Source organism: Crotalus tigris, unplaced genomic scaffold (assembly GCF_016545835.1).
Source record: "Crotalus tigris isolate CLP2741 ecotype Arizona unplaced genomic scaffold, ASM1654583v1 scf7180000017791.1120302, whole genome shotgun sequence".
Lineage (NCBI taxonomy): Eukaryota > Metazoa > Chordata > Lepidosauria > Squamata > Viperidae > Crotalus > Crotalus tigris.
This window is the reverse complement of record NW_024096638.1, coordinates 375730-390702: the sequence shown is the minus strand read 5'-3', so window position 1 is coordinate 390702 and position 14973 is coordinate 375730. Positions and strand designations below refer to the sequence as shown.

Sequence of the window (14973 nt, the reverse complement as noted above, 5' to 3'; positions counted from 1 at the left end):
TCACCTAACCTGTACTTGTACCTTTGTTTTTTTCCTAACAGTGAGAAGAATGAAACCAGTGGAACAACTGTATCTGTACTTGTGCCTTTGGTTTTTCCTGCCTAAGTATAAAAGCTGGCTTTCCTCCACATTAAATATCATTGCTGGTGGGAAATCCCCCTTCTGCTTCTGGGCTTCACTGACCTGGCTTTGGGGGGCGTCTGAATGCCCTGGAGGTTTTCAAGAAGAGACTGGACAGACATTTGTCCGGAATGCTATAGGGGAGGGATGTCCAATCTCGGGAACTTTTTAAGACTTGTGGACTTCAACTGCCAGAATTCTCCAGGCGGCCTGGCTGGCTGGGGAATTCTGGGAGTTGAAGTCCGCAAGTCTTAAAGTTCCAAAGTTGGACTTTGCTGATCTAGGGACTCCTGCTTGAGCAGGGGGTTAGACTAGAACAGGGGTAGGCAACCCAAAACACTCAAAGAGCCACTTGAACCCGTTTCCCACCAAAAACAAAACACCGGGAGCCGCAAAACCCTTTTGATATCTAAAATGAAGATAACACTGCATATATCCTTTTTTATCTTTATTATAGGTGTGTGTGTGTGTGTGTGTGTGTGTGAGAGAGAGAGAGAGAGAGAGAGAGTGTGTTTGTGTATGTGTGTGTGTGTATACACACACACACACACATACACACACACACGTTAAAAATAAAAGTAAAAATATGACTCTTGGGAATATCCATACTATTAAAACAATGATCACCGAGAGAATGCTTTAAGAGAATAAAATTACATACACACATAGGTAAAAAAAGGATATATGCAGTGTTATCTTCATTTTAGATGTCAAAAGGGTCTCTCTCTCTGTGTCTCTCTCCCTCCCTCCCTCTCTGCCCTTGGTCTGCCACTCCTCTTTCCCCACTCTCTTTCTTTCTCTCTCTTTCCTCTCTCTCTTTCCCCCTCCCTCTCTCTCTCTCTCTTTCTCTCTCTCTCTTTCTCCCCCCCCCCATCTGCTGCTCACCTGGCAAGCTTCAAGTTGTTCTCCAACAATCTCAGGGGTAGGCAACCTCCTGTCTTTTATGATTCATGGACTTCAACTCCCAGAATTCCTGAGTCAGCCTAGCTGGGCTAGCTAGCTCTCTCCTGCCCTTCCTGCTTCCTGCAGAGACGCAGCAAAGGGAGGAGCTCCGCACACACACACACACACACACACACACACACACACACACACGCAGGGAAGCGCAATTGCCTCTCTCTGTCTCTGTCTCTCTCTGCAAAGGCAGAGGAGGCTGGGAGCACAAGGGAAGGCTCAAAGAGCCGCATGCGGCTCCGGAGCCTCAGGTTGCCGACCTGTGGACTAGAAGACCTCCAGGGCCTCTTCCAAGTCGGTTATTCTGAAATTCCCCCCTCTGGCTCCTGCTGGGGCTCCTCGGCTGGCGAATTGCAAGTCTGGGCTGGTCGTGATGGAGCCCCCCACCCATCCAGGGAGATTTTGCGCCGTGGGCCAGCTGCAGCTCTGGGGGGGGGGATGGCGAGCGGCCTGGGGTCTCCTGGGAGCTTTTCATTTTCGCTCCGAAGCTTTTCTCTTTTTCCAAAATGAAAACTAAGGATGAGGATGATACAGAATTCAAAGAATAAATGTAGATAACATTTTTACAAAGCCATACCTCCCTGGTCCCGATGTTGATGACAGCTTTTCCTTTTTAACTTATATCATTTTATGAAAATATTAAAATTTAATGCAGACTAAAAAAAGATAGAAAGAAGTAAAGAATGTAAGAGAAAAATATAAAAATATAAGAAAGAGAAAGTAAATGTGTGGAGTGGCTTCCAATTTCCATCACAGGTATAAAATTCAGTGACTCTTCACCCCCTCCAAGGTCACAACAAATATCTCTTCTATCTGTGTACTGTTCATTTATTGGCTGATCAAGATTACAAAAGCACTGAAAAAAAGTTACTTTTGACCTCTTCTCTTCTCTTCTCTTCTCTTCTCTTCTCTTCTCTTCTCTTCTCTTCTCTTCTCTTCTCTTCTCTTCTCTTCTCTTCTCTTCTCTTCTCTTCCCATCCCATCCCATCCCATCCCATCCCATCCCATCCTATTCTATTCTATTCTATTCTATTCTATTCTATTCTATTCTATTCTATTCTATTCTATTCTATTCTATTCTATTCTATTCTATTCTATTCTATTCTATTCTATTCTATTCTGTAATTCTATTCTATTCTATTCTAATTCCCATATTCTACTCTACTCTGCTCTGCTCTGTTCTGTTAATTCCCATATTCTCTTCTCTTCTCTTCTCTTCTCTTCTCTTCTCTTCTCTTCCCTTCCCTTCCCTTCCCTTCCCTTCCCTTCCATTCTATTCTATTCCTTATATTCTATTCTATTCCATATATTCTATTCTATTCTATTCTATTCTATTCTATTCTATTCTATTCTATTCTATTCTATTCTATTCTATTCTAGGCAACTGACTCATATTTATGACGGTTGCAACATTCCCAGGGTCACATGATCCCCATTTGCGACCTTTGGACCAGCAAAGTCAATGGGGAAGCCAGATTCACTTAACAACTGTGTTACTAACTGAACTGCAGTGATTCCCTTAACAACTGTGGCAAGAAAGGTCGTCCAATAGGGCAAAACTGACTTCATAATAATCTCACTTAGCAACAGAAATTTTGGGCTCAATTTTAGTCATAAGTCAAGTGGGGTGGGGTGGAGTGAGTGCTTGTCAGCCCCTCCAGCAGCCAGACCCTATGATGGCCACAGGGAGGACCCCTTGTAGAGACTGGCTTGGGGGCTCCGCTCCAGTGGGGCTGACCTGGTGTGCAAATGGCCGTGAAGTGGAATTTTTTTCCCCAGCTGAGAGTGTGCAAGAAACCCCAAAGAAGGAAGGCATCCATTGTGGTTGTGTGAAGGAGAGAAAGGGGGATGGCCGGGCGTGGGGAGACGCAGGGACAAAAGAAGGATGGGTGGGAATCTGCTTTGGGGAGACCCCCGGTCGCTCTGTTCTGGGAGGGGGCATTGCAGTCCTTAACTGGACTCTGGAAAAGGGTTGACGTTTTCCCGATGCCCACACGAATCACCCCGCATTGAAGAAATGAAGTTATTGGTGACTTATGAACAGATGGCGTGCAAATATCTTGTGTGGAAAATACAAGGCAAATATCCATATGCGTGAGAAGCTCTCGTATATCTAATCTTTTTTCCTCTCATTCTGTCTTCTTTTGCTGTTTTTTGCCTGCTTCTCTTTTATTTCTGTTCTGCTTAATTTAAATAAAGGCAAAAAGCTTTCTCTGATTGGCCTCATGGCCTCCAGCCAGACCATCCGTGTGGAGCCATCGCAGGATAGCAGAATCCCTGTGTCCACTCCAGATTTACTCTGGAGTAAGCCCTTCGTGGGGACTCAGTTACTGACCCTCAGGCAGCGATTTCTCGCAACAAGAGAGGCTCTTCCCCTGCGGATTCTCTCTGGAAAGCCACATTGGGGAACAGCTCCTCTTCCTCTGACATGGGGGGGGGGGACTCGGGTCAAGGTGGGGAGGGAAAACCCCCAAAGGGGCAGAAGGAGACACCAGAGACCGAGAGGGCAGCTGGAACCAAAGCTTTATTGCAGAGAAGAAGGGATGAATCCAGGGTGGATTTGGGGGGAGGGTCTCCAGGGTGGTCCAGGACAGAAGAAGGCTCTTTGGATCAAGTTGGAACACTGGATCCAATTGGGGTGGGTCTCCTCGTTGGTCAAGCTGTAAAAACAAACATTCAGATGTGAGGTTTCCGCCCACAATTCCCTCCAGGGCTTCACCCTGCCGAATCTTTCAGCCACGGAGACCGAAACTTGAAAGCTGGAGGAATGGCCCGATTGGGAGAGCTAGAAAGCAATGGGGCAGGATCCCCACTGGGGTTGTGGGGCTCCACGACTGAGGGTTTCAAGCAGAATACAGAATTCAGAATAACAAAGTCTGAAAGGACCTCAGAGGTCTTCTAGTCCAACCCCCTGCTCAAGCAGGTGACCCTATACCTCTGTCCAGTCGCTTCTTCAAAACCCTCCCTTGATGCAGCACCTGCAACCTCTGGAGGCCAGCTGTTCCACAGATTGATTCTTCTCCCTGACAGAATTTTTTCCCTTAGTTCCAGGTTGCTTCTCTCCTTGCTGAGTTTCTATCCCTCGTTTGTTTGTCCTGCCTTCAGGTGCTTTGGAGAGTAGCTTGACTCCCTCTTCTCCGTGACAAAGCAAAGATGGGACAAGATCTCTCCAGGATGCTCTTTCTGCCCTGGAGGGTGGTTGGGCTAGATGACCTCCAGTGTCTTTTCCCCATCCTGTCTTTCTAGGAGGCCTCCACATTCACAGGAACTTTCTAATTTGGACATGGAGCGTTTCTCACAATCAGAAAGGTGAGGTTGTGACCCTAATCCCCCAGTGAAGCCATGGTGGACCTTCCGGTCACCTGAGCATGGATCAGTTCTGGTCTGCCCAGGGGATGAGCTGGACCAAAGTGGGCAAGGGGTTCTGGCCCAGCCTCTCCTCCTCCTGGAAGTCCTCCTTGCCTGGGACCTTCTGGCATCCTGACCAGGCTGGCAGGAGGACCATCTTCTTCAACACATTGCCCAACAGCTGAACTGGGGAGGGCATTATCCCAAAGGAGGTTCAGGAGGAGAAGAGGTCAAGGGACAGGGGGAGGGGGAGGGTGAGTCTCATGGCTCCCCCAGAGTGGGGGTGGGGTCCCTGACAGGAAGAAGGGACCCTCTGCACCACACCAAGCTCTGCTTCCACATCGGGGCACCTTCCTTTTATAACATCTGCCCCACCTTTGATGGACAGGAGGAGAGCCTGAGAGACCCCAGAGAAACCTGCAGGTGCCCAGAGCACGTCTGGACCCAGGAGACGCCCCACAGCCGTTCCTTTGCACTGAGCAAACTGCACAAGTGACAATGTGCGGGACCCACCACACTTCCCGTAGACGGGATCCTTGCACTCAGCCAGGCAATTGGAAAGGCAACACTTCCGGTCACTTTCACACCTCACGGGAGGAATCGTGACCCTGCCTGGAGGGGGCTTGGGAGACGCCCCAGGAATGGAAGATCTCAAGGCTGAGAAATTCTCCTGGAACTGGAGCCCCAGAGCAAGCAAGGTCCCGTCTCTGGGCCCCCCAGCAGCCAAAGCCCCTCCGTGCATCCAGGATGAGACGCTGCCAGCTGGAAGAGGGTCCCGCCTCCCCTCCTCCTGCCCCCCAGAGCCCAGCCCAGTCCTTCTGGGGCCAACCTCCCCAGCTGGGCTGGACTTTATTACTGGACTCCTCTCTCTTGACCTGGGATCCTCGTGGTAGAAATGTACACACACACACACACACACACACACACACACACACACACACCCCCCGTTTCTACCAAAGTGGTACTCCTTGTGGGCGTACTGGGGGCCCATTTTGGTCTTCCCTTCCCATCAGGGAGGGATTCCACAGAATGGGGGACACAGTCCTTTTCTCCTGACTCTGCAGACCCCTCCCCAAATACAGAGGAACAAGATAGCACCCCTGAGCCTTGGGGGTGCAGTGGCTACAATGCAGCACTGCCGGCTTCTTCTGCTGGCAGTTCGATTCTCACCGGCTCAGGGTTGACTCAGCCTTCTGTCCTTCCGAGGTCAGTAAAATGAGGACCCAGATTGTGGGGGGCAACTTGCTCACTCTTTGCAACCACTTAGAGAGGGCTGCAAAGCTCTGTGAAGCGGTATATAAGTCTAAGTGTCATTGCTAAGGGCTATTGCTCTCCTAAGCAGAGAATGGACGACCCCCCCCTCCCCAGTTCAGCTGCTGCTGGGCAGTTTGTCTGAAATGGTATAGAAGGGGGTTGGACTAGATGACCTCCAAGGTCCCTCCCAACTCTCTTAGCCTGTAACCAGAGAGGTTGTCTTTCCTTCGGTCTCCCGGAGGAGGAGGAGGAGGAGCTGCAGGGAGCGATGAGTTCAAGTCCTACGGAGGCCCCATCCTGCTGGTCCTCTGAGCCGGCTCCCTCAGCACCCCCGGGGCCCCCTGCAGGCTGATGGGGACTTTGGGCTTCATTGTGAGGCTCTTTGTTCGCTAATTATGCCGAGCTAATCAAGCCCAAGAGAGCCACTCAGGTCTGCTAGTGAAAGCACTAGGCTAGAAAGCAGCCGACTGTGAGTTCCAGTCCTGCCTTAGGCACAAGGCCGCCCTGGGCCAGCCACTCTCTCCCAGCCCTAGGAAGGAGGCGGTGACAAACCACCTCCGGGAACCTTGCCAAGGAAACGTCAGGGAGTGGTCCAGGAATGAAACTGACTTGAAGGCACCAAAACAAACAAAAAATTATTGAAGGATGAACCCATGGATCTTTCTTCCGTCAGCGTTGCCTAATAGTTCTTTCGGCCAGCCTCACGGCTGAACGATTCACGCTGCCAAAGAGCCCAGGGGGACGGGCACCTCTTGAGCAGCCAGGGGTTCACTGGGGTTACATGAACAGCCCTTTTCACGTTGGCCATCTACGGGGCCCTTCTGTGCATCTGCCGGCCCGTGTTTCAGTGGCGCAAGTGAGGATGAGCGTGGGTGTTTGTGATGCGTGGCCAATAAAGCTTTTGTCGATGACCAGAGGGCCCCTGGGTGCTGTACCTTCCCCTGGACATCCCACTCCTAAAAGAAAAGACCCTCGGATGCCCAGGAGGGGGGAAATACACTGGCAATTGTCTGTGGAGATTTGCTCTCGTCCAGACCAAGTGCTTTTTTTTTTTTTGTAAAAATTTTTATTTTCAACTTTACAATACATAACGATCTTACAAATACTTCAGATAAAAAAACAAAACAAATCGATACACACCACATTCGGTCTTGCCCGCCCATTTCCCCCCAAACCGCGTCCCACCTCAAACCAACTTACTTCTTTCCCTCTTTTTCTTCACTCACCCTCTCTCCTCCTTCACCTTCCTACTTACTTCTCACCTTCTTCTTCTCCCTCTTGATGCGGTCCAGGGGAAATGCCCGAGCAGTTCCTCTCTCAAAATTAAACCATTAATATTATATACAATAAGACTATTTCTACTTTATCTGAACTACTTAAACGTCAACCCATCCACCCCCCCCCGACTTCCCAGAGCAAAACACAGGATTATGCAAACATATTAAACATAATCTATTTAAGTTTACTAATTATACAATGAACAAAATCATAAAAACCCTTAACTCTCTTCAAACTTTAACATCATAACTGCTTTTTCAAAAGGCCTCTGCGCTTGTTTTTTCCTTCAAGAAGAAGAGCTGAAGAAATCTGGATGCAATATTCCAGCTGTGGCCTTAACAAGGTCTTGGGGTCCCTGATGCAAGGATAACTGGATCAGGGAAGGCTGAAGAGATCAAGCCTTCCGTTGGGGGGAGGGGTAGATGCCAGGCCAGGGGGGGGGGTCAACCAGGAGAATCAGGGGTTATTTTCTACCAGGGGGTTCTTGGCCCAGAACCAGGGTAGAACAACAGAATAACAAAGTCGGAAGGGACTTTGGAGGTCTTCTAGTCCAACCCCCTATTCAAGCAGAAATAGGGGGCTGCTAAGAGCTTGTGAGGTTGACTTAGAAAGGACAGAATTTTGAACTCTTTCGTCTTATTTAGAAAACCTGCCTGCCTCCCTTCAAGTGGGAATTTTGCCCTCCCTGGCTGGCTTGCAACCGGTGGGAATGTCAAAATATTCTTTAATGCTGAAACAATAATTAGGACACACAACCCACAGAGGCTCAACGGATGGATGCTTTGCCAAGGGCTGGGCTGGTAGCAGCCCCGCCTCAGGCCCACAAAACGCCCTTCTTTGACTGCAGAAGCCCTTTCTGGTGTGTGTGTGTGTGTGTGTGTGTGTGTGTGTGTGTGTGTATAGAATGACAATGACAATGGAGGAGAAAGGCTTCCTCAGCTGGGGGGGGGGAGGGCAACAGGCCTGGGCCAAGTTCAACTCCGCCCAGCTGATTGCAGCAGGAAAACCAGTGCCAGCTTTTGCCCACCCTCCTAACGGTGCAATCCTTGCACAACTCTGTGGGCGACCTCTCCCCAGTTCCCCTCCTGACTGGGAGGCTGGTGCAGCTCAGACTGAGTCCCCACATGGCTGGCAGCAGCACCATGGGCTCCTCCTCGGGTTCCTGGTCCTCTCAGCGGGCCTCACGCTCACTGGGGCTGGAGGTAAGCCTGGATGCCCTCTGGGGTCCCCCCGCCTGGCCTACAGGGAAGCGGAGTCTTCCCCTCCATTTCTCCAGTCCTGGAGTCTTCTGGTCTCCTTGAGATGGTCTCCTGTCCTGCCCCCCACCAACCCAAAGGGACTTCCTGAGGCTGCAGGTTTCAGTGAAGGATGGGGATTTTGGCATTAGCCAGAGGGAGGGTGCCCAGGGCAGGCTAGCAAGAGCCCCCCCCCACATCTGCTTTGCTGCAGATGTCCCAGGCAGGGGTGGTGATGGTTCATGAGGTCCAGGGCTGGAGAAGACCAGGGAAGCAGGATCCCTCCAGGTCTGGAACAGCTCAAGGCGGCTCATATTCAGGACCATAAAAATAGAATAACAGAGCTGGGAAGGACCTTGCAAACACCAGTGATCTACAGAGTGAGACTATTTCGCCCCCCACAACAATCTGGGTCCTCATTTTATCAAGTTTGGAAGGATGGAAGGCTGAGTCGACCTTGAGCGGGTCAGAATCAAACTCCTGGCGGTGGGCAGAACTGACCAGTGAACCAGAGAAAGGAAAAAGAGAGGGAAAGGAAAAAGAGGAGAAGAAAAAGGAGAAGGGAGGGAGGGAGGAAGGGAGGGAGGAAAATACTACAAGATCAATAGCACTTGATATCAATACTGCTTCATAGTACTTTGCAGCCCTCTCTAAGCGGTTTACAGAGTCAGCCTCTTGTCCCCACAACAATCTGGATCCTCATTTTACCGACCTCGGAAGGACGGAAGGCTGAGTCAATCTTGAGCTGGTCAGGATTGAACTCCTGGCAGCAGGCAGTGAGTCAGCCTGCAATACTGCATTTGAACCATTGTGCCACCAGGGTCCCTCCTTCCTTCCTTCCTTCCTTCCTTCCTTCCTTCCTTCCTTCCTTCCTTCCTTCCTTCCTTCCTTCCTTCCTTCCTTCCTTCCCTCCCTCCCTCCCTCCCTCCCTCCCTCCCTCCTTCCTTCCTTCCTTCCTTCCTTCCTCCTCCCTCCCTCCCTCCCTCCCTTCACACTTAGCACGGCGCTCTCTAAGCGGTTTACAGAGTCAGCCTTTTGCCCCCCCCCCCAACAATCTGGGTCCTCATTTTACCGACCTGGGAAGGACGGAAGGCTGAGTCAACCTTGAGCTGGTCAGGATCGAACTCCTGGCGGTGGGCATTCCAACCCTTCCACCATCCCAGCTCATCAGCCTCTTCAGCAGAGTCCCCTTTCAAAGCCAGATAGTTCAAACTCTTGAATTTCTCCTCACAGGGAACCTGTTGGCCAGAATTTCTGCTGGGCACTAGGAGCCTCCTCCTCCTCCGGGCCCACCGGCAGGCGCTCCGGGGCCTGGGAAACATGGCATCTGCATCACCCAGTGCCGGCTGCGGCTTTCTCTGCCAGGCACGGTGCCAGTGGTAGGTCTCCCATTTCACGAGTGGGGGGCGGGGAGTGGGGTGGAGACCGGGAACACGGAAGTGAATGCCTGTCACTTCTTTGAGGCTGACACCCCCCCCCCCCACTGCCGTCAGATGCAAGATCTGATTTTTTTTTTGCTGTGCTGATGTCTCTGTAATACTAATAAAGGCTTTTTAGGTTAAAAAAATGCCTGAAAGTTCTTTGAAGTGTTTCGTTAATCAGACACTTGACATCATGCTAAGAGCTCAAATCCTTTTCCATCGACCTGGAGTCCTGAACTCCGCCCACTGCCTCTAAGCATGAGAGGAGCTGGTAAAGATTCAGGAAAAAAAAATCTATCATGAGAAAAAGGATGTGGAAAACTATGTAAAAAGTTGTACTGTAGGTGCCACAATGAAAAGAATCCCAGGGAAAACCCCGGGGTTACTGCAACCCGTGGCAGACCCTTCTCAACCCTGGGAAGAAATAGCTATGGACTTTATAGTAGACCTACCTGAAAGTAGGGGAAATACTGTCATCTGGACTGTAATAGACCTGTTCATCGCCTACAAAGGACTCCCATCTGCCCAACGACTGACCAAAATGTTCCTGAAACATATCTACCGGCTGCATGGCGCCCCTAAGCAAATAATTTCAGACGGGGGGGGGGGGTACAGTTTCACAAATGGGCAATGCAGTTATTTTTCTACCAACAGAAAAGCAAATTTGTTGCTCAAGGCTGAAATGAGGATCCTTGGTGCTCTCTGAGCTTGGTGGTCTTCTTGCAGACGTTTCATGACCCAGCTAGGTAGCATCATCAGTGCTAGAAGGGAGGGGGGTTTGCAGAGAGGAGGAGGAGGAGGAGGGGGAGAGGGAGAGGAGGACTGTGGGGTCCTTGCTGCTCTTTAGTGTTTTTCTTGCAGACATTTTGTGACCCAGCTAGGTAACAACATCAGTGCTAGAAGGGAATGGGGTTTGTGGAGAGGATGATGATGATGATGATTGTGGGGTCCTTGGTACTCCCTGAGCTAGGTGGTGTTCTTACAGACATTCTATGACCCAACTAGGTAATGTCATCAGTGCTACAATTAAATTAAGTTTGCTCTCTAGTTATGTACAAGTAGTTTGGCGGGAGTGTTAGACCATTTACTGCTTGATCGTTCCCCTAGTGTTGATCTCGATGTTAATCTCTGCTTATTATTTTTATTGTTGGTGAAGAGATGTTTTAGATTTTTGATGGTCTCTCTTGAATGCTACGAAGGTATTGTTTACCTCGGTGTGCCTGTCTGGGCGCCAGGAATTCTCTAGCATTTTGGGGCTGAGCCTGGTCTAGGACGGTCGCTGTTTCCCAGATGAAATGACGGCTAAGCTTTTCTATGTGTTGTGCAATTAGGGAGTTTTCCTCCTGTCTTTTGACTGCTAGTTGGCATTCTTATTTTTCTTTTTGTTCATAGGTTAGTTTTTCAACTTTGCCCTCGACCTTCCTCTCATTCCAAGGCGTAATCTGCCACATTCCAGGCTAATCACCAGTTGGGCCTTTAGATATTGGCCATTGTGACCTTCGTCAACCAGGACCTTTGCAGAACATTCTTAAGCAATGAGGGGAAAGTTGTCCAGCAGCCTTGATCACTCGTTGTCCACTACAGTCCCCAGGATCCTGGGGGGCCCTTTCAACCTGTTTGGGCCAGTCTGTCCCCAGCATCACCCGGACCGGTTTTCCTCCAAGCATTTTGCACAAGCAGAATCTCCAATGTTGGAAGCAGGGAAGAAGGCCCAATTTATTCTCCAAAGCACTTGAATGCAGGACAAAACGCAATGGAGAGAAGCTGGTCACTGGGAGATCCAACCTGGGAGTAAGAAGGACTTTCGTGGCCATGAGAACGATGAATGAGTAGAATGGGTTGTCTCCTGGAGTTGTGGGTACTTCATTTCTGGAGGTTTTCAAAAATAGAAATGGACTCAGATGAGCAGGGTGCTGGACTAGAAGATCTCCAAGATCCCTTCCAGGCCTAGGACTCTATACTCTACACCCTATTTGGAAACCAAAACCCTTCTATATATGTACCACCCACGGGCATGGTGGCAGTCCCCCAATATCTGAGGGGCTGCCACAGAGAAGAGGAGGGGTCCACCCATTCTCCAAAGCACCTGAAGGCAGGGCAAGAGCTAACGGGTGGAAAATCATTAAAGACAGATCTAATCTAGATCCAAGAAGAAATTTCCTGACCCTGAGGACAATTAATCAGTGGAACAGGTGGCCTCCAGAAGTTGTGGGTGCTCTATCACTGGAGGTCTTCAAAAATGAACTGGACAACCTTTTGAATGGGAGGGCACAAGGTCTCCTGCCTTGGGCAAGGGGTTGGACTAGAAGACCTCCAAGGTCCCTTCCAGCTCTATTCTGAGAGAGAGAGATAGGTAGGTAGGGAGGTAGGGAGGGAGAGAGAGGGGGAAGGGAGGAAGGGAGGGAGAGAGGGAGGGAAGGAGAGACAGAGGGAGGGAGGGAGGGAGAGGGAGGAAGGAGAGAGAGAGGGAGGGAGAGAGGGAGGGAGAGACAGAGGGAGGGAGGGAGGAGGGAGAGAGGGAGGGAGAGAGGGAGGGAAGGAGAGAAAGAGAGAGGGAGGGAGAGAGGGAGGGAGAGAGGGAGGGAGGGAGTGGGAGGGAGGGAGGGAGAGAGAGGGAGGGAGGGAGAGAGGGAGAGGGAGAGAGAGAGGGGGAGAGAGGGAGGGAGGGAGAGAGAGGGAGGGTGGGAGGGAGGAAGAGAGGGAGAGAGAGAGTGAGGGAAGAAGAGAGGGAGGGAAAGAGAGTGGGAGACAGGGAGAGAGAGGGGTGGGAGGGAGGAAGGGAGGGGGAGAGAGAGAGAGTGCAGTGTTGGCAACCAATTCTCTAACAAAGAGGATTTGGGGTGAGACAATAGCTGTCTACCAGTATTTGAGGGGTTGCCACAAGGAGGAGGGGGTCCACCTATTCTCCAAAGCCCCTGAAGGCAGGACAAGAATCAAAGGATGGAATCTCATCAAGGAGAGAAGCAACCTGGAACTAAGGAGGAATTTCCTGACACTGAGGACAATTAAGCGGTGGAATGGCTTCCCTTCTGAAGCTATGCAAGGGCCATCCCTGGAGGTTTCCAAGAAGAGACTGGACAGCCACTTGTCTGGGATAGGGTCTTCTGCCTTAGCTGGGGGGGGGGGTGGGTGGGCTAGAAGCCCTCCAAGGTCCCTCTGAGCTCCAGGATTCTAGTGGAGAGATGCTCTGCCCCACAGCATCTACTTACCCCCATCTCAACAGGGCTGAGGCCCATTTAGGGTGCATTTAGGTTAGGTGGTCCGGATGGAAGATTTGCATCTTGGGCCCTATTTTTGCAGAAATACTGAGAATTCGAACAGGCCCACAAGCTTTTAAGCACCCCCGTGCCTCACCAGGAACAAAAAAAGGTGCCACGAGACAAGGGCAGATTGTCCTCGGACGGCAGACCCTCTCTGCGTCACGCCGAGGACGGGCGTTGACTCAGTCGCTTCCCAGCCTCTCCTTCTGGCCGTCTCCAAGCGTGGATCAGGGAAATGTTCTCTCTGTTTCTTCACCACTCGGCATGTTCTAGCTAATCTCTCCCCCCATCGCTTCCTCCTGCTTCAGGTTCCTCAATGCCGTTCCAATCCTGCCCCGGGGGTGCTGCCCTCTCCCTGCCAGCATCAGGGCTGAAGCTGCCAAGCTGTGACTCAGCCCTGGCGCTCTTGGGGCAAAGAAGGGCCTCCCCAGCCAGGAAGAAGCCTGAGGGAGCAGGACGGCAGGCTGCTGCCGGGTGGCTGAGTCAGAGGGTTGGCCAGCTTCCCTGAAGCAACTGCCCTCAGCTCTTCCCGAGACGGGGGGGGGGGGTTTGTGCCAGGCTAAGTAGGCATCTCTCCAGATGGTTTGCCAAAAATACACACCATATTGTTTTTAGAATAGAACAGAATAAGAAATAGAATAAGAAATAGAATAGAATAAAATAGTAGAGTAAAATAGAATAGAATACAATAAAGATGGAATAGAATAAAGATAGAATAGAATAGAATAAAGATGGAATAGAATAGAATAGAAGATGGAATAGAATAGAAAAGAATAGAATAAGAAATAGAATAGAATAGGATATAGAATATAAGAAATAGAATAGAATAGAATAGAGTATAGAATAGAATAGAATACAATAAAATAGAATAGAATAAAGATGGAATAGAACAGAATAAAGATGGAATAGAATAGAATAGAATAGGAAATAGAATAGAATAAGAAATAGAATAGAATAGGAATAGAATAGAATAGAATAGGAAATAGAATAGAATAAGAAAAAAATAGAATAGGAATAGAATAGAATAGAATAGAATAGAATAGAATAGAATAGAATAGAATAGAATAGAATAGAATAGAAAAAGAGAGAAGATGAATAGAATAGAATAGAATAGAATAGAATAGAATAGAATAGAACAGAACAGAATAGAATAGAGCTGGAAGGGACCTTGGAGGTCTTCTAGTCCAGCCCCCTGCTCAAGTAGGAGAACCTATACCATTTCAGACAGGTGAATGTCCAGCCTCTTCTTAAAAATGGGAAAAAGAAAGGAAAGGAGGAAAGAAAGAAATATGAGATGGGGGCATGGATGGATGGAAGGAAAATATGAAAGAGAGAGAGAAGGAAGGAAGGAAAATATAAAAGAGAGAGAGAGATATGGAAGGGAGGAAGAAAGGAAGAAAGGAAGAAGGAAGGAAGGAAAAAAGGAAGTGAAATATGAAAGAGAGAAGGAAGAGAAATGAAAGAAGGAAGGAAAAGAGAGAAAGAAATAAGGAAGGAAGGAAGGAAGGAAGGAAGGAAGGAAGGAAGGAAGGAAGGAAGGAAGGAAGGAAGGCCATTCTCAGCTAACCTACAACTCTTCCATTGGCTTTTATGTTGAATGCAGTGGGTTGCTTAAGAGGGGTGTGTGATGAAACAAAATGAGGACTGGGCTCTGAAGGAGCATGCACTCTGTGTGTGTGTGTGTGTGTGTGTGTGTCTGCCCCTTCCAGAGTAAGCAGCAAGATGGCTTCTCCAACAGTTCTCCTTAAAGTTTCCCAGGCAAGGATTGGCCAGCTCTTCTGATCTTATCTGGAACTCCAAACTTCATTATTAGCATTTTAAAAGGTGACATTAGCACTATTAACATTTAAGTTTTAGGCTTGTGTTTTAAGTTCAGCAAAACATCCCTCCCCCCCCACCTCTTGTTGGCAAAATCCGACCGTTTGGGATACAAGAACTGGTCTTTTCAGTCCTGAACAATAGAGAGCATATTTTGAACACACTTGCAAGTTTTAAGAAAGATACAAACCCAGGTTGGGAAAGAGTAACGTAACCCTTAAAATTGGCCCTGTGGAATGTCATCTAGAATCAACAATTTCTATTGTTCGAGTCCTGTGTATACTC

The 14973-nt window shown here is 49.3% G+C and overlaps 1 long non-coding RNA gene across 1 annotated transcript; it reads right to left on the bottom strand.

The window, feature by feature from the left end:
* Nucleotides 1-3579: 3579 nt before the first annotated feature.
* Nucleotides 3580-9559, bottom strand: LOC120307543. The gene is made up of 2 exons (XR_005556575.1): nucleotides 9266-9559; nucleotides 3580-3734 (listed from the first exon to the last, which is right to left on the bottom strand). It is a non-coding gene; the product is annotated as an uncharacterized LOC120307543 (long non-coding RNA).
* Nucleotides 9560-14973: the final 5414 nt, after the last annotated feature.